This window comes from Netta rufina (genome assembly GCF_964035555.1).
Source record: "Netta rufina genome assembly, chromosome: Z".
Taxonomy (NCBI): Eukaryota; Metazoa; Chordata; class Aves; order Anseriformes; family Anatidae; genus Netta; species Netta rufina.
The window spans coordinates 21,156,788-21,182,083 of NC_140126.1; the positions used below are offsets into that span (position 1 = coordinate 21,156,788).

Sequence of the window (25,296 nt, forward strand, 5' to 3'; positions counted from 1 at the left end):
TCTTTCTGAGAAGAAATTTTTCATAATACCCAATCTGAACCTCCCCTGGTGCAGCTTGAGGCCATTCCCTTTAGTCTTATTGCTAATTATCTGTGAGATAATGAGTTGACCCCAATCTCCCCACACCTTTCTTTCAGGTAGTTGTAGAGAGCAATAAGGTCTCTCCTGAGCCTCCTCTTCTCCAGACTAAACAACCCCATTTCCCTCAGCCTTTCCCCATAGGACTTGTGTTCCGGGCCCTTCACCAGCTTCGTAGCCCTTCTCTGGACATGGGTTATTAAGAATCGTCACTAGTATCTATGGTTGCTTTAATTTTATAAGTCACTTTTAATGTGTATGTATTATTACATCTCTGCAAATAAAAACTGTGAGGGGAAAACCTGTAAATAAGTCCAGTACAGAATATGTGCTTAGGGTATACAGTGCTGTTTTCCTGGCACCATAGAGGAGTTTGAGAGTGTATTTTGAGGTCTTGCAAAATCTTATTCATGCCTTAGTAAGTTGGTTGCTGGTTATGTGTTTGGATGTTCTGTTAGAAACCTTGTCTTAAATGTAAAAGAATTTGAATGTTAAAATGATTCTGCTTTTTGGGAGGTGAGGGTCAGAAGAGGGGAAGATTTTGCTTAAGGAAATTTCTTATTTCAATTGAAACCACAAAACAGGTTTCTAATTAGATTGTGGTGCAGGAGTACTCAAAAATGCAGGAATCTTGTAAAGCCATTTGGAAACTTTATTGATTGTTTTCATTGAATTGTAATAGTCGCAGTTTGCATCACTGGGATGATACTCTGAATATAACTTTGGCATGAGAAAGAGATGCTGGATTGAAAACAAAACAAATCCTGCAGCCGTTGATTTGAAGAGCATGTGTGCATGTGTGCGAGGCAGTGCTGGGCTGTCTACCCATTAAATACAACGGTGTGCTGTTTGCTTACACGTGCTTGCAAAACTCCAAGGTTACCATCTCTAGGCCTTCACAAGAAGATTGAGCTGTCTCACTTGGAGTCATTCTGTTCCACTTCTGCCAGTAGACTATTTGTAAACTTAGCATTTTGCAGGCCACAGTGTGTGGTAATCTGGGGCAATAATTTGGATGCTAATAATACTCTTCAGAAGTTGTTATTTATTAAACCATTTGACATTTAGGAAAAAGAATAGCCTAAGCTGGCCAAGTGTTTCAAGTTCATTGCTGAAGAACATGCTATTGGTAAGAGTATTTAATTAGAAAACAAATGTCAGGGCCCACGAGGGCATTAATGGGCCTTGTCATCACCACTCGGCCTCCCCTGGGTCCTCTCCTCACCCTTGTCTGTCAGCCCAGGAGCCTGTTTCAGCCCAGCTGGAGCTGACAGACCGGACTGGAGTGGTGTTGCAGGTCTGCCTGTTCCCAGCTTGCTCCCACTGTTACAAGTTGACATGGTGTCTTCTTGTGCCTGGTGATGAGACTGTCCATGGGACACATCTCTGTCGCTGTGCCCATGACAGCAGTGTGATAGAGCTGCTTTCTCAATTGCTTCTTGTCTTGTCACTCATGGTAGTGGCGGAGCTGCAGCCACCTAGAGTGTCTTTCTGTCCAAAATGGGGCCAAGGACATTTGTGGTGACTGGGGACACGTACTTTTTGGAGAGATTACTGCAAAGCTGCACGCTGAGTTTGGCTGTCTTAATGAGGGAAGGTGTTCAGTTGCTCTTGAGTTGTCAGAAGTGATGTGTTTAATGGAGTAAGTCCAAAGCATTGACAATGCTGTAACTCGCAGTGCTGCCGTGTGAGGGTGACTTGCCTTTTTGCGTTGCTGTCCCTGTCTGTGACATGGAGATGTGACTTAGGAAGTGTGTTGTGAAAGTGGACTTGCTAAGTGCTTTTACACAGCCCTGAAAGTAAACAATTTATGTCTTTTTATCCTCACAGTTAACACCAAAGATAAGAACTCCCAGTGATTTCAGCAAATGTGGGATCGGACTCCTAACTGATGTTTCATATTATTTATTTCAAATAAGGTTTTAAATTTAAGCGAAATAAACACTGTAGGACGTAACTCACTTTAATGAATAACTTCACTTAAAAATAATTTGCATATCTTTTGTTTCAGTAAGTAATAACAGACTTGTTAAATAAATGTGGTAATTTAATTCACTGATCTCAGGTGCTTATTGTATTAAGTAATGGGCTAAGAGGGATCTTTCATTCACAGTGCAGGTCTGTTAATGCTGCTGTATTTATTCTGTTTAGTTTTGTGGGAATTGCTAGGATTATAAAAATGTAGTATTTGGTTTAAACGTTTTAATGATGTGTAAAACTAGGCCGTACCATTTTCTTGGTTAAGGTGGTGTGATGGGAAAACATGAATTAAGAGCATGGATCAGCAGTATATTTGGAGTACATCTGGGTTTTATTAGGTGTAAACTTCAGTGCAGGTGCATTTGGGTGAAATGCTTTCTGTAGTGTAAAAAAAAATGAGATTTTTTTTGTTCTCGTTGAAATAACTTGTAAATTTTATTGCTTTGCATGGTATGCTGCTTTGAGTTTTGAATTATGTGTCTGTAGATATATATTATGATCTACATTGAACAAATTAGGTAGATAATACTGGAGAAATACTAGAAGGAGAACTGCAATTTTTTTTTCTTGTGTATGTGGAAAAGAAAATAGCATGGGAAGAAATGTTAAAAACAAAACAAAACAACAACTATTATGTATCATAAGCTGTTATTTTCCTCTCTTGTTTATTGTAATTAATTTAGAGGTTTCTAATCTGCTAATAGTATAACCCCAAAGAAAATGTTTTCCCATTCTTGTTTTGCTGTTATTTCTGAAGCTAGCCTTAATGACGCCTATAAAATAGTATGTTTTTTTTTTATACTGTTCTGCATTGATAGCAAAAGACAAAGAACCCATTGAATGAATTATTTCTATTCATAGTGACATAATTGGTCATACAAACTTTCCTGAAGTAAGTAAATATTTCTTTGATTGGAATACTTGCTGTTGTATAATACATGGAAGTATCACACAGTAGTGTATCTAAAGAAAAGCTACTTGAAAAGGATGTTTTAAGATACAGCGGATATATCTGTATTATTTTTTTCCATTTTTGCTGGGGAGGCAGAGTATACCCTGTTCCTGTTGTGTAAAAAGTCAGGGTATGTGATAAGGGGAAGTTATCAAAATAGCTGTGTTCTGTTAACAGTGTCCAGCTTATTTGCTTCTCTTGCTAACTGTAAATAAGTTTAGATCAATGGCTTTGCATGGTATACAGTATAGAAGACTCTTTCTCCATGTTTTGCGCTAAAATATTTTTCTGTGCAAATAAGAAAGTAGCTAAAAATTAAGAATGTTGTATTTTCTTTGGATGGAGAGAGGGGATTACTGCAGCAAAATTTAAGGTTAATTTAGTAGAAATAGATTTTATGTGGTTTTGTCAACTGTTGTAGAACTCCATCTGAGCTATTTAGAAATTTATAGGAAAGAGCTCCTGAGAGACAGACCAAATGCACAAATGTGTTTTTCTCATTCATATTTGTTTGGGAGGATTTGGGTTGAGTGTTGGCCATCTGTGGAATAGATGAAAATGCACACTGCCTGTGTGGTGATGAGAGAATGGAAGGTGTGTGCCATTTCTTCTTGCTTTGTCACAAATGTATTCTCAAAAAAGGCTCTCTTCTTTTTAATATAGTACTTACTCTCCTCTGTTTTTGTTGCTGTTACCGTGTTTGGGTGAGAAAAATAGTTGCTGTGTATTAGGCAAGTAGAGGAAGCTGTTCTACTGCCATCTCTATGGGCTAATCCTGTTTTCCCATCTGTGTTTTATCCATTTCTTAGGGAGCCAGGACTGTGTGAAGAAACTTCCTTAAAAACACAATTTAATTGTAATTGTCATAGAAATCCATTGATTTTGCCTACTTAAAACTGACCATGAATTTAGGTGCTTGAGTCTAAAGGAAAACAATGTGACCTTTTTGTTAATGAAATGTAGTTCCTCTGTCTCTGCTAATTCTGCAGTATTTTCATTGCCTTGTTAACTACCTTTAAGACAGAAGGGAAAAGTCGGAATAATCACAGCTACTTTTTTTTTTTTTTTTTTTTTTTTTTGTGGAATGTTCCATGTACTGGGAATCCAGAGGTGATTTTAAGCCTTACTTGACTCTCCAGTGCTCCCAGTATTTTTTCCCCTGCCCTCAGCAGCATGCTTTGTTAGGAGATCTGTGCAGATTTTCCCTTGTAAAATCGTATTCTCAAAAGCCAAATCACACCTCTAATGAGTCTGCTGATCTTCCATCTCAGTTTATTCTTGTATAAATGGGGAGGTTCTTCATATATCATCTGTGGATGTGTGTATAAATATTCAGAATTTGTTATTATTGTGGGAAGTGGGAAATCTTGTTCAGCATCACTGAATCAACCTTACCTAGCCTTGTCAGCTTATTTTATTACCTTTTTTAAATTTTTGCTACTGGGTATCCAAAACTTATGTGGTGTTCTAGTTGTGTATTTCAGGAGGGATGGTAAGAGTGAATAATCTCTTATTAATGGGAGTTTTGCCTGTAGAGTAAACACCAGCATGTTCTTGGCCTTCCATATTACCACCTGGGGCTAACTCCTGGCTTACTTTTGGCCTGTTCCCCACCTGGGTCCCCAGCTTTCTTTCAGCAGACCTGCTCCACAGGTAGTCAGTCCTAGGTCTGTAAAGGGATAAGTCCAACACAGGTAGGGGACTACATGTCTCATTTCTGAGTTTCGTGAAATATCTATGGAGTGATGGTGGAAGGGGTCTGGATGTATGCTTCTTAAGCTTGAGGGGTTGAGCCTGCTGCATAGTTCATTTTATTTCACTGTTTTAGGAACTTCTGTAGTTCTTCATAAGTCACATCTAACTTTAAAACATTGTTATGAATTTGAATGTTATATGCAAATCATTTTAATTTTATTTTCAAAACTTGGCACATATTAGTAATAAAATAGAGGAAGAGAAGAAGATGCAATGTTGAGCATGGTTAGTGGTTCATGTGTTACTTCTTCACACATGCTTTTTTTTTTTTTTTTTTAGAGACTTGGTGGTTTGGAATGAGGTCCAGTATGCTACATTTCTAGCAAAGCAGAAGTGTCATGGTAGTGAAATGTTACCCGCATGCTTATAGTCTCTTTTGAGTGGAGTTGTGCCATTCTAGCCACTAGAAACTAATCATAAATATTGTTTTAATGTTTTTGGCTCTGTACCTTTCTTACATTTTAAGTCAATTATTTCTCTAGGTATTGCCAGCCTTCTGAAGTGGTTGACCAAGACCTAAGGACGTGGAACACTGGTGAGTAAAAGAAATTCGGATTATATTATCTAGTATTTCTACATGCTGTCTACCTCTGAAACTTGACTGCTGTTTGAGGGTTGGAGGATGTGCAACAGGCTATTCCTTTGAAATATTTCTCTTTTTTTGTGAGCACCACAATTGTATTCAGAGTATTCATCTGATATTTTCAGCATTGATTTTAAGAAAGCAAAGAGGAGGTAGTGACAACGGCTGCTTTTGATAAATGAAATCTCCTCACTACCCACCACCGTGAGTTAAAAAATACTGAACTTGAATGACTAAAACTATTTAAAGTAAAATAGTTTAACCTATGCTTCAGTAACATAAACGTGACCTGTTGTATTAAATAAGCGATACCAAATACAGACTTCTCAGAATCATGGCAGTGTATACACTAAGACATATAAAGTCAGATCTTGTTCCATAATACATGGAAACCTAATGGTGAGTTAATAAATTAGCGTAAGGTGATTTTTTCTTTTTCTTTAACCCCTCAACCTTATGTCTATGATTCTTAATTCCCCGAATTTTCTCTGAAAATTATGGTGTCCTTTCTAAAGACAGATCATTTTGTAGGTCCTTTACATTCTGTGTGCCAGTTATGTACCTGCTGTGACTAAAAGGGAACATGGAGTCTGAGAAAGAACCTTAAAGATTTCAGTTACTTTTTCAAGTGAATTTTCTTTACTAATGTGTTTATGAATATGTTATTTGCACTTCCCTGACTGTAGAGCTAGGCTGGCAAAGAGAGCCTTGTAAGTGCAGAGCTATATACACCAATCATTAATTATATTTAATAATAATAATAATAATAAAAATATTTTAAAAAGCAGCTACTTTTTTTTTTTTTTTTTTTTTTGCCAAGAGATGTTTATTTGGAACAACGTATTTTTCTATTCCTCTGATTTCCATACTCAAGCCAGGACACATGAAATACTTTGTATTTATGGAATCTTGTTTGGTTCCAATTTTGTTGGCAGTCAACGTAAGTTTTTAGCATCCACAGATTCAGTTGTGCATGCTATTGACTCTGGTGACCAAGAGCAGAGAAAATGTGGTACAGTGAGACATTCTTGCCTTGTCTTTGTCTTCCATTTTTGCCCTTTATGACCTCTGAGAATTATATTTGAGTAGTTCTTAATATCTAAAGTGCTGTTGCTTTCAAACTTTGAAGGAACATCAAATTTTTTGATGTAGGACATCATTTGTTCAGGACATCATTTACCTTTGTGTAATTTTATTTTACTATCACCTTTTATTTTTGCCTGTATTTTACCAGGAGAAGCACCTAAGTGAGTTTTAAGTGAATTTGTCAGTAAATTTTGCATACTTCCTTTTTGCCTGCTGTCTTAATCTGTCTTCCTAACCTCCCAGTTCTCAGGTCTAAAAAGGGCTGTATTCATGGTGTCACTGGTGCACTTGTGGAGTGAATTGATAGTTCCTGTGCACTTTATATCCCCCTTTTCCTTTTTTCTCAGACAGAATGAAACTTGTTCGTTCCTTCTTCTTCCAGGGCATTCAAGAGTCCTAAAAAGTTAGTCTGACGTTTACATTAGTTCATCTGGTACTCTTAAAATGTTACAGATCCTTGCTCACTTTGAAGGTCCTCAGTTATCTAGGATAGTTTTGGTCATGGTGAATACATGACCAGAGTTGTTAGGAAGACTGAACAACATTAAGGTGCCTAGAGAAAAATCCACGTTTTGCCCTTGCTCTTAAGTGTAGACTTATTAGGAGCCACAGTAAACTTCAGGATCACAAAGAACTAAGCAAAAAGGAATTCAGACTATATTGAACCTCACTAACCACTCTCATCCTCACTGAGGTACCCACACATATACAGATTTATGTGGCTTCATTTGTCTGTGTGACAGTGTGACACATTTATACATGCTCTGTGTAAGTTTAGTGTTTCACAATACACAACTGTGCCACTGAGTTGAAACAGGTGTGTTAATCCAACAGGTACCACTCTGGTGTATGTAGTGTTTGATCCCACAAAAAGCTGAAGCTATTGGAAAGTTTCTTTACAGTGTACAAGGAAGAATTCCAGTCTGTGCCTCTTCATGTATGGGCTCTGTTAATACCACATGCCCATTCTTCAGAACTCACTTGCCCCAGGTATTCTGAAACAAAAGCTATCCCCCTGTCAAGTTAAATGTACCTATAGTGTAAGGGAAACAAAGAAAAAATATACAAGGTTTTTAAAAATAACTAAAAAATTGCTTGTGACTGCTGCTTGTGGGTGACTCAAACTTGCTTAAAAGTAATCTTATAAACAACATAGTTCATGTGAAGTTACTTGTGATCTTTTAGTGACATTTAATCATGTAACTTCAAACTGAAATCATTTCCTTCTTTACAGAGTGCTGATATTTGTTATTTTATGATTAATACCATAGCCTTTCTGGTTGGATGCTCTGATACGGGGCCCTGATTCATCACAGAATCAGAGGATATGCTTAAGGGTCATCAAAATATAGCTAAAATACTGTTTGTTTAGAAACTGAGAAGATGATTAAGTGTTTTGTTGAATGCAAAAAAGCTGAAGCACCAACTTTTCTTAAGTTGGAACCTTGCTCATACTATGGATCAGTGAGATGATACACCACACTTTCATAGCAGTTGCTGGGGATGAAAACTGAAGTGTGGGGATGAAAACTGTGTACTGTATGGTAATTGGGCTGGCCTTGATAGAGCATAGAGAGTTTAAGCAGCATTATGCAACAGCAGATATAGGTATTCAGTCTTACAAGTTTGATGCTCTTGAAGAAGTTGCTAGTTAAGAAAAAAAGACACTCCTTATTAATTTAAATTTGTTTCTTGGATACCTTTACAGTTATGACTAATTTTATAGTAATGTGCTCTAGTGCTTAGCAACATAACAAAAATACCAGCACATGTATTAAGAGTGTGAAACTAACTTAAACAAAGACCAACTGTCAGCATCAGCAGATGGAAAGCCTATGTAGAGGGATACATACAGTGGCGATGGTAAAATTGCATGGTTAATAAGATTAGCTCTGTGTAGACCTAAAACTACAGATCTAAAACTTGGAAAATGTGAAAACAACATGTTTTGAACAGCCAGCCTCTCCAGGTGACAATACTTACTTAGCTGTCATGCATAGGTCCCAGTTAGTTTTGGAAGATAAGGGTTGTACTTCCAGCCTTGGAAACAACTGGGAGAAACCAAGGTAAAGGAAAGGAAGTCGAGTGTCTTTCTGAAGGCCTCTCCTTGTGTCCTGATGACTCTCATAAGAAGGAAAACCATAGTTTGCTCATGGTGTCATCTTATCCATGTTTGAACTTCATCTGCCTCATGACAGTGTTTTTATGATGTAACGGATTATTTATTAGGTTTTTAATAAAGCATTTTTAATAAAATGTTAATGGTTTTGATGTAATTGAAAGGTCACTGTATGTTAGTCCAGCATAGCTCACAGAGCTCACAGCAGAATACAGATCAGGACAGGGAATTGATTTTGTGGTTTTGTGTTTGGTTTGGGGTTTTTGCTTTTGTGTATATCAATACAGTTAAGTATTCTGTACATAACAGTACAGATTCAGTTTCCACCCCCCATCAAAAATGGAGCTGTAGCCAGTCTTGCCGGTTTTACTTGTTCTCATTAAGAGCCAGAGTAAATAGGAAGTTATATATTTGTATTGCTTTTCCTATATGAGCTACCTCTTTTCTGTGTGTGGGGGGGGAGGAGGTGGTGTGCCCGTATTTTGTTTTTCATGTAAGTGGTCTTTGTATGCTCCTCCTTTGGAGAACTATAAGGTGATATTAAAACACTAACTTAAAACTGCGTCCCACCTCAATTTAATAGAAACAGAAATAGCAATGGGCCTTTTTCCCCTTTCTCATCTCTGAAGGTAAAGAAAAGAAAACAGAGGTTGAGTTTCGAAGCCAGGAAAATCAGAAGGTTTGGAGTTCTTTCTTTGGGAGGTCAGTGGGAACTTTCAGATGCTGTAAACCAGGCTGAACTGATAATTTGCTTATGGAGCAACAAATACAAGGGCTAATTTTAATTTTGTTATTTCTGGAACTTAGCACAGCTCTTGACATGGAGGTGCCATGCCACAAGCAGTGAGTAAACAGAAATTGCGGCCGCAGGAAGGAGTGTGGCATAGAGGATAGGGCTGCCTGTCATGACCCTCACATTCTATTTCCATGACTATTATTAGTTTGCTAAGTGGTATTAGGAAAGTTGATTGTTTCTTAAACTTTTTGTCTGTGTAGCTTGCAAGGTGCTTGCTCCAGATACCGTGCCTCAGCATTTTTCACTGTGTTTTAGAGTCTGTGGCTTCCTTCAGGTGCTGTTGCGGTGCTTGCAGAATTTCTCTCATGCTGTGATATTAAGTCTCAGGGACTTATTGTGTAATGTGGAATCCTGAAGACATTTGGGTATTGATTCTGCAAGCAGTAGGCTAGTAATACTGTACAGAGCATGGTTTAATGTTGCATCTGGACTTACGCAACTGCAGGCTGATGCCAAAAGGGGCAGTACTGCTTCAGCCTGTTCCTTCCCCTCTCTTGCATCAGCCCCCAGCCACAAGGTGAGTTCAAGGTAAGCAGCTGATTGAGTAAAAAAAATCTAACTACCTGGGAAGGAAAACTACATCAGATAACTTTGTTGGGCTGGCTTGTCCTGTGGCTGTGAAATTGCTAGATGTAACACAAGGGGCAAACAGGGAATAAAATAAGCAGCTGGTGCAGAGGTGCAGAGAGGGATTTCAGCTTTTTTCTGCAAAAAGTAATAAATACACCACATGAGACATAGCATGAAAACGTGTGCTTGTTCAGAGTTGCATTTTACAACCAGGTTTTGAACATTCCAAAACAATGGCTTGCAAAGGACATGATAGCCCAACTTCATTTCTGCTGCTGTTCCTGCTGTCACAGTCTTCATTGGAAGTATATTTTCCAAAAAGTTGCTTTATAATTGGCTTCACTGAAGGAGCAGTCATCTTTGTGATCCACATTGCATTTTAAAGGCCTGATGCCTAAATATAGCTTCCATTTTACTTCATATAAATGCAAGTCCACATAATCTCTCATATTAAGCTGACAAAAGTTGCTCTTGATGTGATATATTCTGCAGACATTGAGTTCATGATTTCCCCTTTAAACTCTGTCAAACAACTTCATTCTTCTTTGAAAATGACTTCTGTAATTGGAGTTGACTCTTTGAAGGGCATTTTTCACCCACTGCCCTTTCTCTTAAAAATGTACGCACTGTATTAGATTGGTTTCTTTGATCTTATTTTCTTTGTGAGCCTAGTGTAATAAGATCTTGTGTTGAAGGACTTGTCTTTGCCCTGCTCACCCTAAGTATTTGTGAAATAAAAAAGGGTGAGGGGAAAGGAAGAACAGAGAACAGAAATGTTAAAATGATTTTGGAAGATATAACATTTAACTTTAATCAAAGAGCCCTTACCCACAGCCCACACATGGTGGCAAGGATATGAATATTTCCTGACAATTGCATTCACGGCTGAGGTCACCGAGTAAGTTCAACGAAGGAAGAGGAATAGTTCAGCCACTCGAAATGTGAGTACACCTCTGAGAATGCTGCAGCCCGACGGGGACCCCGGCTCTGAAGCCCTTGTATGGCTGAACTGGCCAATGATGTTGCTGAAACTTCACATCTGTTATTTCTTACTGCCCGCTTTTCTGGCAACAGCCAATCTTCATTTTTTCCATTATAGGCAGCTGCTGGAACTAAAAAGGGTTTGAGCTCATTTTCAGATGTGCTAGATAGACTGTTTTTTTACCTTTCTCTTCCCCTCCTTCTTTCTACCACGTACTATAATGCAGTGACTTATTTCAAAAATGTGGGATCACTGTGTTGTGCTCTCTAGATGTGTCTGAGGATAAGCAGATGTGTTGGCCTGTACATGCAAATCAATTCTTAGGAACCATCATAACCATTATCATTTCTTAGGAACCATAGCTTAGGGCCATCGTAAATTCTGGAAAAAGCTATTTTTAAGAATAAGCTGTCAGTGAAAGAATTAGAAGAAATCTGTGTAGCTTCAGTAGGACTGATTTTGAGGAATCAGCACTATTTGCATTGAATCATACGTTCTACACCAGTTGTGATTAGGGATACCTTGCACAGAAAGCAGCACAGTGCACAGGGTTCAGTGGCAGAGCCAAGTATTTTATGTCCAAGGAGAACCAAACTGCTTAAAAGAAGTAGTTCCGTTTCCATTTCTTGAGACTGACTGACCCTTTTTCCGTGTCCCACAGAGGAATTCTTTTCTTATGTCCTCATGGCCCTTTTTAGCTCAAGCTGCTGGAGCTGTTAGATTACTTTCCAAAGCTGTTGAAAGGAGGGAGACATTAGGGACTCTAAGCAAGCTTGCAAATAACCTGTTAGTGGCTGTTCAAACTCATGTGTCTGAATATATTGTGGAAATGAAGCATAGAAAAACATCTTTTTCCCAATAAATTTATGCAGGCAAACTGTGAAAAAAGTATTCATTGAGAGTTATGAACTGATTGGCCTGGGCTGTCAGGTGAGCAAATGTTACTAGCCGAACTTTTTACAAATAACATTTAACCACCAAAATACCAACTTCATTGATTTTAAAACAGCATGAGATCAATGGTAATGTGATTTAATCAAGGACAACCATTAACTGATGTTTGTGGGTGGGAATCCCTGACCCAAGTCCTGTGTTGTGATCAAGTGATTGCAGAGCTGCCCTCAGCCAAGCAATTGGAGCACCGTGGGTAACACGGAAGGATTTAGAAGGAAGAACAAGCAATGGTGAATGGATGTGATTGACTTTCAGTGCAGTGGCACAAATGAGAGGGATATGGAAAGAAGTGAAGTAATGTATCAGACCGTAGTGGAGTATCTTCTTATGCTATATATACTTCCTAAAAAGCTTGAAGAAGCCCATGAAAGAGTAGTGTTGTAATAAAAATTTGCTTTAGGCCTATGATTTTCTTTTGTTTTGCACTTTTCATGTCATATCTTATTTATTTATTTATAGTAAAAGCATAATAGTTTTGTCTAGTCTGTAGAAGTTTGCAATTGTCCTTGGCTGGATCACTTTTAAATCCATGTCTTGGACAAATAATACAGGATGATAAATATTTTCATAAGGCTTCTTTTGGGGGTAAAATTTAATGCAGTAGAAAATGAAAAACTGAATAGTCTCCAAAGACTTGAAGATTTTATTAAATGAGGAAAAAATCCTTCCCTCCACATAATTTTCTCTGTGTATAAATGTGTATTTTGTGCGTGTGTATTGGAAAAGCTTAGTCTGAGAATAACAAAAGGAAATTCTATACTAGGTTGAAAACATCTATTGAAATACAAGTAGTTTTCCAGATTGTGTTGAGCATATTTTTCTCTGGAAATTGGATACAGTTCATATCCCTTCCTGAAACTGTCAAATCTGTTAGGAGTATGATAATAACTTACTCTTTCATGTACATATGTCAAGACAGCATTGTATTTAAAGCACTTAAAGCAATTTTCAGGGTCTGCTTCCCTGGCATTTTCACCAACCCATCCTCTGATGGTTGGTTATCAGACTGGTTTTGTTCATTACAGATTTTTAATTGTTGATTGGTTTCTTGGCAGCTGGAGGGACTCTACTTTAGAAGGACTGCTAGCATATCAGCGCTTGTGACATACAGAAGGGATACTGCTTAGTCTGTAGTTGCAATATGTAAGGGAATCTAAGTACCACTGACCAAATGACATGACTATCCATTGAGAAGTCCTCATACCATATATTTTTACTTCTTTTAGTCACCAGGCTGTGTGTATACTCCCTTCTAATTAAAGGAAGTCTGTGAACGGGAATAGTGTGCCTTAACTTGCATTACATGTCAGCAAATTCTTTCAAAAATTGATCACTTCTCTTTTAGGATGGAACTCAACTTTTTTTAATCACTTCTTGGACCTGGAATTAACTGTAAAAGAGAGTCCATGACAAACATCAGTTTTCTGAACCCCAGCTTTGAATGTTAGGTACAGAAAGGTCTATGGAAAGGAAGAAGTTTAGCAAAGAGGAAGTCTACATGAGACATCAGCTGTGGCAGTAACTTTTTAGCATAAAGAATAATGTTTATCTTTATATTCTCAAACCATTTTTGTAGTTATATGCTGACAAGTCTTGCATAGACATATGTAGAGTGCAGTCTTGAGCAGAATTTGGCCTGTGGTCTCCTAAAATAATATATTACAATCTCTTTCTCTAGAAATTGCTGTCTGCTTGTAGCAGTTCATCTTGTCAGTAGTCTTGTGTAATGTTAGTGCCATAAGATTTGATGTAAAACTTAATTGCACTAATATTATATTCATGTTAATTTTAAAGTTAGGTGGAATCTAAAAATACTAACTCAGTCCAGTACTAGTAGGCATGCTAATAAATTGCATGAAGTTTACTGTGCTGGTAATCCTAGTGCTGTGTGAAATACTGTGCCATGCACTCTGGATATCTGATTTATTATAACACTAATCCAACATTTAGGACCAATTAAATAAATCATTCTAAACATAAAAGTAGACAGGCACTCTTTTAATGTTATGTTTCCTATATCTCATCTTGGCTTAATGACTTTTTATAGAAATGAAACTTAGAGAAGTTTAGGTATGGGTGGGTGTGCATATGTACAGATTAGAAAAACTTGATTTTGTTCTGTTCATTCATCTCAGGTATAGTATTAGCTGCTGAAACACTTTCATAGGTACATGTTTTCTATGCTAGAAAATGGGAGGAATATAAAAGGCTTGCAAACTTATTTAAAAAACATGTGGTTATGATGTAAGACAGGGTTGGTTCTATTTCTGTCTCCTTAATATCATAGTATGACATTTAGTAAGCCCTTTGACTCTGTGCTTTGGTTTCCCATCTGCAGTAATGGTTACATTATCACGACTTGTATACAAGGGGTCTCAGACATTCTAGAATGGACTCTTTCCTGCCCTTCTCCTACAACAGCTTTGTACCACGTCTGTAAGTCTACCCTGGGCTGACATGCACTGGTTTATCTATGCTTCCTTGAATCTCGTAGTAAAAAATTATTCTCCCTTTGAATAATGCTTACATCTCAAGCTGCAGTGATGTTAATCCTTCAAAGGTATGATCTAACTTGTTCCTCTGTCATGCTACTGAAGTTGTGCTGTCTCATTTTCCTTGGGCTACCCACATCCATCACACCACCTGGCCAACTCTGTAGAGCCTTAACTAGGTAGGCCATTTCTTTTTATAACCTTATTTTCGGTACTCTGCATATGCAGATACCGTCTTTGGGAAGAAGTGGTTGGCCAGAGAGGTGGTGCAGTCACTGTCCCTGGGGGTGTTTAAGGAAAGGTTGAACATGGTACGTAGGGACATGGTTTAGTGGGTAATATTGGAGGTAGGAGGATGGTTGGACCAGATAATTTGGAGGTATGATTCTGTGATTCCTTCTGCAGGCCAACTCCTCATAGCCCAGGCCCAAAGCCAGTCTAGTCCTGGGTGTCCTTTGGAGAAGTGCAGCCTAGCTTACCATGCTGCTCCAGCTTGGTTCAGTTTAGAGAAGTTTAAGAAAGCATCCCCAGTCATCACCATGGGTGCAGTGAGAAGGACAGTATGCTTCACCCCATCATCTCCTATATTCTCTTTCTGCATGACTGCTAGGAAGAAATATTCTTCAGGGAGGAGAGGAGTTGCAGTGGCTGGGTGTAATTTCCCCTCCCCCAACTGAGATTTTCTGTTTTTTTTTTTTTTTTTTTTTTTTTTTTTTTTTTTTTTTTTTTTTTTTTTTTTTTTTTTTTTGTGTCACTTTTAATAGTGGATGTGGGAGTTAGGATGAGAAGTACAAAAACATATTTTATATTTATTTTTTTTTTCAGTCTGAAACATGACTGTGTTGTTCTAGGTCTGAGCATCATTTGTTTTCATTCATGTCTGTCATATTCTGATGCTCTCATGGTGGGTGTGCATTACTGTTGTGCACATCACAGCTGCCTTTTATTAATGAACCAGTGAAAAAATATGAACTGTGTCAGTGGGGAAAATGATGTTCATGATGAATTAAGATCTTTCTCTTCTCAACCTTGGCTTCACTATGAAAGAGTTCAGTCTAGGCAGAGCAGAAATGAAAATGAGCTAAGTAAAAGCTCAAAGGAAATAGACTAACTTCATAAAAAAACATGGGAGATGATCAACCTTATTAAACTGATGTGGAATGACATTTAATGACATGATTGTCTAGGAAGGCCATAATTTAAAAGCTCTTTCTGAGCCCAAAGATGTGTGTAGAACCTCAGTGCTGTTTTGGCATGCACCTGGACACAAAGGTCAGAATTTCATACTTACAGGAAGCCTGTCAAAAATCTTGTGCATTTTCAGGTATTTGAATAGCCTTAAGATAAATCTAATTACATTGGAGCAGTTTTAATAATTTTACCTGTTGTGGTGTCAAATAGCTCTAGCTACTGGCAGTAACACTGTAAAGCTGACTGAGTTTGGTTCAGAGTTGTTATGAAGTATAATTAAGACATGTTTGAAGCGTTTGTAGTCATTGGAGGAAAAGAGTTATTTAACTGATGAATTCTTGGCTGACATTATGGAAAATGTAGTAATAGGTATCCACAATTATGATGGTTTCTCAGGAAACATCCAGAAAGACGAGAGAGAGGAGGGAAAAAAATAAAAGATTTCAGATACATGGATACATAGGTCGTCTTCAGCGATACCATTGAGAAGGGAGGAGTTTCTGCATTCACTTATGAACACCAAAGCCTCTGCTTTTAGAAACATTCCTGTTTTAAAAGGTGACTGTGGAATTTCACAAGGGTTGGTGGAAATTAGAGAAACAGATGAAGAGCATGAATAGCAAATGAAAGGAAACACCACCACCAACAAAAGCCAGTAGATAAGGATTTCTTAGAGAAACAAAGGTTAAAAGTTTTTAATTCCCTGGCTCCCACAAGCTAAATAATGTTTGTTGTTCCTACTATCTCCCACTCCCTAGGATGTGAGCTAATAAATTCTTGGGTGTCCAAGTTTGAGGCTTGTGATCTTTTAGGGTATTACAAGAGTTTCTGAGGAACTCACAGGGGTGGTGGTGTCACCTCTGTACAGCAGTAGCCCTAGTTAATTAGGTAGCGTAGTACTGAGGTAGAAAGCATAGAAGACACACAGCAAAAATATTTTGCAAAGAGCTTCATGAAACTGTTGTTCTAAAACTAGGCTGTAGAAAGGAAGAGAAATTAGCTGTACAAGAGATGAATCTGTCACACTGGAAGAAGGCTGCCAGGTTTGCTTTCTTTCTCAGGCTGTGAGATGTTCTGGCTTAGAGATCCAAAACTTATGATGAAGTGTTAGTTTTCTTATACTGGATGCTGATGATACAGAAGATATTTTGGCTCCTACTCTGCAAATCTGTGTGCATATATCTTAGGTGTATGAGAATTCCATCTGAAACTGAGAGTATGACTGTGCAGAGACACAGACATAAGTGTCTGTGGAGCTCTGGCTGATACTGTGCTGGGTATCGTTATGTTCTACCTTCTCTCTCTCTTTTGGATAAAATGTTATGTGCAATTTAAATTTTTAAATTCACTGAAGTATTCTGTGTAAACAATGTTTTCTCATCTGTTGCAATACTTCCCGTTTTATAAAAATATTTTGAATCTAAACAGGGACTTAGATTCATTTTTTTTCTTCTTAATACATACTAGCTAAAAACTGTTCGTGTAATGTGTCATAGAAAAAATCTATTTTTGTTTCTTTTTGTTTTGTCGTGATTGTAATTCTTGTACCTTCTTCCAGGTTTGTTAAACTTATTGACTAGAGAAATGTCCCCTGCTTACAATCACTGTAGTGACAGTAATGACACTTCAAGCCCAACCCAGTAGCTGAGGCCACCAGCTTCATTTAGGGCTTGTTCTCATAGCTTAATAACTGGATTTCAGTGAGCATCACTGAGTGGGGTGCAGTCCATTTATTCTGCTAACAGCCCAGCTGCAGGTATGTAAAATCTCTTTCCTTGTTGCTCCCTGCTACAACAGGTTTGTTTGGAGGCTCATAGGGATCAATTAGATTAACATATGTTAAAGGGAGCCAGTTTCAGGTCTTTGTGTGTGAAGCAATTAATTTGAGACAACTTGTATAAGAGCTTGCTGAGAACTAGGTGTTGAGTGTTGGGCTTTGAGGATGTGGGTACCATGGAATTGCATCACACTTCTCCCCATTTTTCCAAGGCCAGATGGAGATGCTTGTAGGAATAGCAGCCAGAGCACAATTGTGCTTATTTTAGCAAATAACAGGGTACTCTCAGAGCTCGTCATTGGCTGAATCTCTTACTGTATTAAACTCTATGGAATTCTCAAATCTATGCTTACTTGAATCTGCTTTGCAGAGAACTTTCTTAACACTTTCAGTGTTGGAAATGGGGACAGGAGAAATGCTTTTTTCAGTGTTCCTCTATTAACTTTAACTGATCATTGCTGGAATATTCAGAGGAGCTGAATTTTAAAACGTATGCTTGTATTGCGAGCACCTTTGTGCTTTCCATACCACCTTCCAACTTAGGCCATGTTGATTCTTATACTATATGTATCTTGATTAGCATCTGATACTGTATGTATCTTGATTAGCATTTGAAAGGTCTTGAAATAATGCAACAGAATAACATTTTTAAACAATAAAGGCTCTGCCAATGTTTTTTTTTCTTACTGTTACTATTTATTAAATTTATTTGTTGACTATTTGGGCTTGATACAGTGGTTGTTTTTTTGTTTGTTTGTTTTGTTTGTTTGTTTGTTTTGTTTTTCCTATCCCTAGAATACTACTTAAAAAAAAAAAAAAAAGATTTTTTTCAGAACTTTATGAGCAAAACTACTTATATATAAACCATAGGAGTAAGAAGCATGGGAAAGAAGAACAGAAGTGAAGGGAGAGGAAGGAAAAAGTTTTCAGGGACAGAAAAGACATGAGTGGTCTATTCTTGACCATTGTTTCTTAAGCCTATAGAGTTAGTAAAGGGTAGGGCCGGAAGCAGAAAATTTAGCTTTGCCTGTGTTCTTTATGTTTTTGACTTGTACCAGCTTATTTTGTGGGTGGAATGTCATAGTGTTTCTGTCATAAACTGTCAAACAGATAAACAGGTGTTTTTTTTTCTCTAAAAGGAAGAAAATTTCACTAAATTCTCATTAGTGAAACTACACGGCAAAGAAGACATGTAGAGAGTCAAATATGTGGGTCTTAGCGTATTGTTACTTAGGAATTATCATTAGTAGATGAAAAGCACTTTTGTAACAATCTCTTGCTTTTTTTTTTTTTTTTTTTTTGCAACCAAATCTGGTACCCACTAATCAGGCATGTTACTTACCAAGGCTGTCACCTGCATGCTTCACGCATATGTGTAAAAAGGCAGATTCCTTTCGACCTTGCAGCAGTAATGAAATCATAAAATGTAATTGTAGGCACCACTGCTGAGGTTCTTAAATATATGACTCAAGCAAAACACCACATATGACTCATGATAAAATCACAAGAGCTGGAAATCATTTTAGCTCCCTTAGTTTTGATTGATATCGGTTATAGTTGCATATTTTGTTACAGGATCATGCTTGTAGATTCATCTAACAGCATATTTTTGTGGTGTTATCCATGCTAATAAAAAGGAAAATAATATCATCAGGAACTGCACAGTGGTATTTGGATAATGGAACTTTGTTTTCTGTGCCAGGTGATGAAATTACAAGTATTGATTTAAATAATTATACCTCATCCTTCACTAAGGTACAATATTAGTTTGCATTCATATTGATTAAACAGAAGATACTAAATGTGGCACATATCTTTGCAATTTAATTCATTGGAAGCTTATGTTAAATGTCATATATTTAATAAAAGGATCGCTTTCCAAAACAGGTCCATAAAACTGAGCTTTCAGTTTCTTGTAACTATTTCCATTCTTGTCCTTGAGAAAAAAAGAGAGAGTCAGAGTAGCAGTCTTAGATGAAGAGAAAATGAGTGTATTTTCCACTTGAGCTTACTGCATAAATTTATTCAATATTTTTAACTGTTTGTGTGTGTTAGTCCAGTTTCCTAGCTTGCAGAAGGTGCAATGATGCAGTATCTATTGTAAGAGTCCACCAATTTGCTATGTGTCTAAACTAACAGGAATTATATGAAGTTATGTATTTTGTCAGATTTTCCAACCAGGGTGGCCTAATCCACTCAGGTTTAGGCATTTTTAAAAAGTTGGCTGTGCTCAGATTGGAATAATCAGCACAACTTTAAGAGTCGTTACATGATCCACCTGGATTTAATGCTTGAAGTGAGAAACAGCTGTGGCTTTTTCAAGGGCTATTCCTGTTATGTTTGTGTGCATGCAATTAAGTTTGAATGTAGGACGAATATGTCCATATCTGTAGTAAAACTGGCACATCTCTTGTCCACAGTCCAGAGGTGAAAAACTCCTGTTGGTTCTAGTGAGCAGTGAAGTCTGTGTTGAAGCAAACCTCATTCTAAATTACTCTTTTAGAGCTTCACGGAATATGGCATGCTATTGGAAAAAGCATGTGAAAGGGTTCTTCCTAGGACATTACCATGTAGTTTTATTTCTTTCACCTCATTATATTTGAGGTGTTTTTTTTTTTTTTTTTTCACCTCTGGAGTGTACAGATTATGAGGGTTAAAACATGTCCAGAGAGAAGAAACACGCCCAGAGAGAAATGTCAAAGCTATTAGCCTCAAATGTTTTAGAAATGCTTGGTGAAAAAGAGAACAGACATAGAAAACAGTAGATAAAACTCCGACCTTTTGTTATTGCCCAAAAGCAGTGTTTTTTTCTTTGAGACATAAGTGTATTTAGATGGAAGAATCTGTTGAATGGCAAACTTGTCCAGTTCTCCTGGTTTTAATTTTTAAGTAGTTTTGGGTTGTTTACAACAAAGGACTTCATTTGTTTAAATTCTGTGATTTGAGGAATAAGAAAGAACTAATCAGCCTCAAATCTGTTCCTAAAAGTCGTAACAGTCTGATATTTCTATGTCACAGTCTAGAAAAAAGTTGAGTAAAATTTTTGCTATTCAGTCTAAATTTATGATAACATAGATGATAGATTTTTTTTGTGCCATGGAAAAGTTATTTAAGCAGTGATAGAATGGAGTTGGTTTGATGTTTGCTTAAGTGTGATGAAGTACATACTGTAGTAAAGAACTTACTGTAATTAAATGGATGCACAAGTCTTTGTGATCTTACTGTTATTGTTATTATTTTGATCGTCTTCTGATAAGAGTCTAGACTGAATTTTTTTCGGCTACTAAAGCATTTTGCTGACTTGTTTATGATGCCTTGCAGTTGCACAATAAGGGTTGATGGCAACTATGCTGATTAATGTAATGTCTTCATAATTTTAACAAAATAAGATGCAGTGTCCCAAATCATCATCATTATCTGTAATTCCTAAATGTTGGCATTAGTGTTACCTAGTACTATTACTATCTATTGCAGGACAGAATTGTCTGCTTGCTCCTTTTAAAAGGTGAATTGAATTGTACCCCTTTGTTCCAAGGACGAATACAGCTTGAGCAATATGGCAGTCCTCAGTAGCTGACTTCTCTTTCCTAAAGAACTAAAAGATAAGGGGAAAGTGCTGTTTTACAGAAGAAAAAAAAAAAAAAAAAAAAAAAAAAGAGAGAAACTTGAGATTCTAAATGGCATAGACATTTTGAAAGTTGTGTGCAGCATATTGAATAGTACCGAAAAAAGAGTAGGTTCCAGCTTTTCTTAGCTGAGTGGAAAGCCTTCCTGCAGAGGTATTCAGAAAAAGGCTTTCACTGTTGTTTAACTTCTGCTTTTTTTCTCCCATTTTCCCTTATGGAGTTTGCAGTGTTGTAGAAAGCATAAATTATGTAGCTTCTGTCAGCACAGTATTCCAGCATAGTATTTTGTGTACCCATAGCTGCCACCTTTGAAGTGCAGAGTTGCTTAATGCAGTTCTTTGTTGTTCTGTTATAAGCTGACATTTGCATACTACAAAAAATAATTAGTACCCAAACAATTTTAGGTCTCAGGAACAATATATAATTCTTTTTCCTATAAAGAGGGTACTGTTGTGACTGTAGTGAGAGGAACAATTTCTGTTCTGTGGTAGTCTAGGACTGCAGATGGGACAGGCAAGTGAAGCTAGATCTGTAAGTTAAGAGAGATTCCTCTTGAGAGTGAGTGAAAGGTTCATTGTCTTTTTCCATCCTGGGATTAATAAGAGAACAGTAGTTCTTGGCAGAGTCTCTTGTCTCAGACTATAAATCTTACCATTATCCCCTCTCACATTTTAAGGATGATTTTAGCTCATAAAGGGAGGGAGAATAGAGTGGTGCTGAGAAGATGGAAGGCTGATGGATATGCTCTTACAGCAACAGTGTGAATGTTGGTCACCAGCAAGTAAACGATACTTGTTTGGAGAAGAATATTGTGCCAAAACTGTTTCTGAAATGTTCTTTCATCAAATCTCTTCCTATCATGCATGAAGTAGTCTCCAGAAGAGTTTGTAGTTGTTTCAACTTGCTATTTGCCAGCTGATGCTAGCCGATATCAAGCTGATGAAGAATTTTCCATTAACTTTTTTTTTAAAACCTAAAACTTTGGAAAATCAGTATTTTATCATAGATGTATATGACAGGCTTAGACAAGCATGTGACTGCTTATGCAAACAAAACATAAATTTGTTCCAAAACAGCTAACAGGGAAGAAGCAGGTCCCCATTTCTTGTGAAAAGCCCTGATTTGTGCCCTTCTTTACTTGTATTAGGTCAAGATCTTGAAGTTTTATCCATTGTTGAAGTGATTAACCTTGTGTGATACTGGCTTTTGGATGATGAGTTGTCTTTCTTGGTTGTTAAAAGTTGGAATGATTTCTGTTTCCCAAATAGACTGTGACTTTTAGCTGTAGTGGATATGATTGCCTTTTGTTTTGTCTTTATCCGCTTTCTTTCATTTTTTTTAATTACAAAGCATTTTTTTTTTTTCCCCAGGAAGGGAGAATAGTTATGTGACAGATAAAAGTACACTGTATGCTAGTGCAAAAAATTATTACATATACTTCCAAAATCCTTCCTGCTACACTGGTTAGAAAATTGGGTCATCTGTGTGCTTCATTACTGTGGTTTGATTTATACTACCTAATTGCAGCTAGATTTCCGGGGCTTTAGAAATGTTCCTTCCATTAGGAAAAGCCGTAGTTCTTTGTTTAAAGAAGAAGAAATTTTCTGGCAGGAGGCAAGGAAGGCTGTAAATACCGCCTGCATGGAACCTGTTTTGTGCGTGTACATCTTCATAAAATTGTCACTGAAAAATGAATGCCTGTATGCATACTCAGAGGCCATTGTTGAAGGGTGCTGGCTGGAAGCAATCCGATCCCTTGAATAAAACACAGCAATCACTGTAGCTGGGTTCCTCAGTACAATCTGTTTTGTTTGAATTTTAATAAGAATAGGGTGGCTGCATTCATTCTTCAAGAGAAAGGGGAAAATATTTGATGAATTTGATAAAGAAACTTGGCAGGATTTCATTTGATAATAAAACATGATTTGAAAGTTGTAATGTGTGAATCAGGCGTCTTACTTTCCATTTGTGTTCAAAGGACTTTTGAAAATAAGTACATGCCTTTGCTTGAGGGCAATGTAGGATAAAGTGGCCAGAAAAATGTTAGTAAAGTCTATGTTAGAGTCAATTTTCATTAAATTTTATTGTTTTGAGCTCTATATCTCATTTTATGTTGTCAGACCTTATGGCTAACATCTCTGAGGTGATGGGCATTAATGTCAGAAGAAGCAAAAATAGCAGTAGGAGGAGGAGGCAGTGCAACTTGGTGGCCTGACCACTTCTGATGACCCTAAGGGGCTGTCTCTGGTATGTGAAAGTAGTGATTTATGATGTGGGGTTGTCATTATTAGGGTACACCGTTGTTGTGCATGTTTGTAGTAAGGCAGCAAATACATGTTACGTACTGTTCCTCTGTGGCTATCAGAGGCTGCAGGTGAAAAAATAGTTAGGAAAGAGAAACTTTCAGATTTTCTCCCTTCTGTAAACTTCCCAGTTGACCATATTAATTTTGGAGGAGACATCTGGAAACCTTGGCTTCAGGAATGTTAAAACTCAGCAGGCAGCTATTAGTAAACGTACAGAGGGGAACATCTGCAGCAACCACAGAATGGCTTTCTGTGCCTCTCCTCAAGACCTAGCTTCTATGACAACTTCACTTACAAGCTATCTGTTAAGACTTTGATGTAGAAAAGAAGAGAAGCAGATGTAAGATATGATCCTTCTGAGTTATTAGTGGGTATTATAAAGCAACAGACATACAAGTGGCTTAGCAGCTGTTTCCAGTTAGCAGTGACTTCTTGTGTAACTTGGTGGTGATGCTTTAATCCAGGGAGGGAAGAGTATGGGTTACTCTTCCACTAATACAATGTAAATATTTGTGCAGAAGTAAAATGATTATGCAGAGCATTATTCTGTGAAATCATAGTTCTCAAACGTTGAATCACAATTATCTTTCTTTTTAAGGAAATAAAATTGTTTCTTAAGGTTAGATCGCACATGTACACTCGTTGTTCATGTGATCTTTTACAGGCCCTTAATAATTTCTTGCTTATTTCAACTCTTTGAATACTTTCAGTTTTCATCATACTTTCTTCCATCTCAAAATAAAACGTAGGACATTTTCTCCATTTCTCTTGTTTTCCTTATTGATTTGTCATCATTTTCCTTCATTATTCCAATGCCAGACAAACTGGAGACATTTGCTACTTTTATCCATAGCTAAATGTTATGGATCTCAGCTGTGAAGATGACCAACAGGACAGGCAAATGGAGTGTTGGGGGAATTTCTGCAGTTGCTCCAAGCAGAAATTGCTCATCTGATGAGCTTTGCAAAAGATAAATCAGACAGCAGCAGTAGCACTGTCATTCAGAGGAAAAGGCACATTATTACAAAGAATTTACAGCTTTGCTTAAAGACTGAAAAAGTTTTTTTTTTATGTTTTTTTTTTTTTTTTCATTTTTCTTAAAGCTTCATTCAGAATCTTCTTAAAAGGAGATCATACAATGGAAGTTTGTTTCTTCATAAGGATATGTTATAGAGATGTGTTACAAGGCAGACAGGTTGAATGTGTGCAAGACTGTTGAGAGCATCCACCAACAAAATCTTACCTACTTGTCTTATCTTGCTACCGTTGTGGTGCAGTGGCCGATGTTAAAATACCGGTAGAAAAAGGTCAACTAAAACCTCTACAGAAGTGTATGATGGCCCCTATAGCATGGTTTTGTAGCACCAAAGTACCCATGAAATGGATCTGCATTTTTCTGTTTTATTTATTTACGTGATACCATTGTCTCGTCTGAACTACTAAAGGAGGAGATTTAAAGTTTTGATGAATTCTTCTTATTCTGAGAACGCAGCCCTTGGCTTAAAGACAGCTTTCAACAACTTGCAAAACAGCATAAGGAACATTTAAATTAACCTTGCATCCTTCCTAGTTAAAAGAGAAATCAGACTTTAGGCATCAGCTATTTGCATGAGGAATTATCTTTGACTTGCCAGCAGGTAGTCTAAAAGATAGAAAGACTTTTCTATTGCTGTTAGGATGACCAGCAAAAGTTGTATATGAGGAGCCTGTAGATTGCGATTTACGGGGGAGATGTTTCACAGAGGATGGGGGAATTAAATAGTAATGCCTCTCTTTCTCTGTCCTAAATATTCTGCCTATAGAGAAGGAAGCTTTGTAGGCATAAATTGGAAAGTATGATGAAAATGGCAGTGAAACAGAACAGAAAAATCAATTCAACCCACACCTAAATAGTTGTTCATTTTTTTTGTTTTGTTTTGTTTTGTTTTTTTAAATGAACTCCAACAACAAACAAGTGAAATAATGTCAAACTACAAAGGAAATTAAAAGTTGTTTTTTTTCACTTCACGTTCAAACCAACATTTCTATTAGATGATTTTTTTTTTCCTG

The 25,296-nt window shown here is 37.2% G+C and overlaps 1 protein-coding gene across 1 annotated transcript in view; it reads left to right on the forward strand.

The window, feature by feature from the left end:
• The window catches only part of LHFPL2 (LHFPL tetraspan subfamily member 2), a 127,015-nt gene that overhangs the window by 62,836 nt on the left and 38,883 nt on the right, over positions 1 to 25,296 (forward strand). The window contains exon 2 of the mRNA XM_084304948.1: positions 5,248 to 5,300. The gene's annotated coding sequence lies outside the window, so the exon portion shown is untranslated. The remainder of the gene's footprint in view (positions 1 to 5,247; positions 5,301 to 25,296) is intronic.